Source organism: Scardinius erythrophthalmus, assembly GCF_964197995.2.
Source record: "Scardinius erythrophthalmus genome assembly, chromosome: 15".
In the NCBI taxonomy this organism is placed as follows: Eukaryota; Metazoa; Chordata; class Actinopteri; order Cypriniformes; family Leuciscidae; genus Scardinius; species Scardinius erythrophthalmus.
Window position 1 is genome coordinate 42,107,498 of NC_138235.1, and position 2,500 is coordinate 42,109,997.

Below are 2,500 nucleotides of genomic sequence, written 5' to 3' on the forward strand. Positions count from 1 at the left end.
CCTCGAAAAACTACTTTACAAAGCTGATATATAAAAATATAATAAAGTTTACTGTCTCTTGAACAAAATCTCAGAATGAATGAGATTACAGACAGAATGATGAATCTCGAGTTAATGTAATGGATAGAAATCTTTAATGCACATTTTTACACAACTGTATTTACAGAGCAGTAAAAACACGGTACATCAGAGTTCAGATTCACTGCTTCATGTGCTCAAAATCAGTAGAAAAATAGTCTTTAAAAAATGAGAACAGACGGAATGTTGCACTAAAGCACTTTGACACACGTGACGTGAAGAGAATACCACTACAACACACACACACACACACACACACACACACACACACGTTTAATACACGAGAAGAGAAGCACTGCAGAAACACACTGATGTCATTCACGACACAAAACCATAACAGAACATCATTGGTTGAGAGCTTTCCACGGTCCGGTCATTTACAGAACCGACCAATAGCAGCAGAGGAAAGGAAGGTGAGCAGCAGGAGCCCTTTGACCTTTGACCTGGTGTGAGACGGTGATGTGTGTTTGGCAACATTCACACACACACACACACACACACACACACACACACACACACTGCAGACCTGTTCATCTACACAACAGGCTTTATGAAGCGCAATAAACACTAGACGTCTATAGTGACACACACAGCTGCGCTTTGACTTCTGGGTAATTATTGATGTACAGTCAAACCAAACATTATTCAGACACCAGAGATCATCACTAGTGTGATCAGGACACTAGAGTTCATTACTGTAAGTGAGGAGAGCAAAATAAACTAAACTGTGACATATTACACCCAAATATTCTTCATACAGTGACATTTGGGACCAATAATGATTCATAACTTTGAGCTGATCATGATTTGCTGAAGTGTGTTTTCTTTAATTGCTAATGCTCTTTTCACACACAGACTGAACACAATGAAGCATTGCTTGGTGATTGGTTGAGCTAAACTGGTATTATCTAATTGTGTAGTTAAATTTAACAGCTGACAGATATTCAACATAATTCATGTGTGAGACAGTCTAACAGAAGGACGGACAAAACCAGTCAAATATCAGCTGAGTTCTGCTCATATTTTATCACCATTCTCTAAACTATAGCGAATAAACTGAGATAATGTGAGAAATGTTGAAGGAGTCTGAATATAGTTTGTTTTGACTGTATTTACATTTATGCATTTGAGCGACTCACATTGAATTCAAGCAACATTGCTTTCCCTGGGATTCGAACCCATGACCTTAGCGTTGCGAGCGCTGAGTTGGAGCTAAGGCTGTTCATCTATCACGACAATCCAAGTAATAATAATTATCAGTATATATTTCATTATGGCTGTTTATAGATGTAAGGGCTGTTCACACCAAGAACGATAACTATAACGATAACTATAATGATAACTATAACGATAACGATAACTATATTTGCGTCCACACCAACGGACGATAACGGTCTGTTTATTCTCAGCTGCGGTTTCAAAGAGTGTACGACGTCATTGAACATGTTTCTGCTGCACTTACAGGCCTTGACCAGCAGATGTCCTCAGCACGCTGTGCTTCGAGTGAAGCTCGTGTAATCCAGCTAATAAGCTAACAGTGAGTTTAGCTGACGGAGTCAATATAGTGGAATAAAAACTACACCTAGTCTTTTTCACCGCATCTTCAGAGGAAGCCGGACATGTCGAGACGAGCGCTGATACCTGAGGTAAAACTTCTCAATGTTTATTCAGAGGGTCTGAACGATTGTTTTCCATATCCATCTTCTTGAAAACGGGTTTGATTTGTGAAACGGTGGATTTTTCTGGATCTCGGCGATTAACTTCTCCACAATGTCGTCTGACATTTTCACTTTAAATTCGAGTGAATTCTGATTGGCTGTCAGTGTTTTATCATTCGGCAGCTGGAAGAAAAAATCGTTCTGAAAGTGATCCCAACGATATCGTTTCTCTATATCGTTATCGTTATAGCTGTGGTGTGAACTCTGCTATTCTTTAATATTGAGAACTCCATCTATATCGTTATCGTTATGGTTACTGTCCTCGCTGTGAACGGGCCTGTGGTGTAACAGCAGAAACTCTGTGGTGTTTATAAGGGTGATCATGTGACAGATCGTATCCGTGAGTCTGTGATTCTGTGGACAGTGTCTCTCCCAGCGGAGCAACATCTGCTGGAACAGGAGAGTTTAACTGTCACATGTTTACAGCAGATCCTGAATATAAACATCTGATTACTGACAGATGTGAAGGAAACTGTCGCCCTCTTGAGGATTGAGCCGAGTATAACACCAGGAGGAGTGAAGCGTGGAGTGAGACAGTCCAGACGAGCGCGTGGAATGATGTGTGTGTGAGAGAGTGTGTGTGTGTGTGTGTGTGTGTGTGTGTGTGTGTGTGTGTGTGTGTGAGAGAGAGAGAGAGAGTGTGTGTGTGTGTGTGTGTGTGTGTGTGTGAGAGAGAGTGAGTGTGTGTGTGTGTGTGTGTGTGT

At 40.9% G+C, this 2,500-nt stretch overlaps 1 protein-coding gene across 3 annotated transcripts in view; it reads right to left on the minus strand.

Annotated features, from left to right (window-relative positions):
- Positions 1-117: 117 nt before the first annotated feature.
- The window catches only part of corin (corin, serine peptidase), a 50,581-nt gene continuing 48,198 nt past the window's right edge, over positions 118-2,500 (minus strand). For all 3 annotated transcript variants that reach the window (XM_081387376.1, XM_081387374.1, XM_081387375.1), the window contains one exon: positions 118-2,500. This exon is cut by the window's right edge and continues 431 nt beyond it. The gene's annotated coding sequence lies outside the window, so the exon portion shown is untranslated.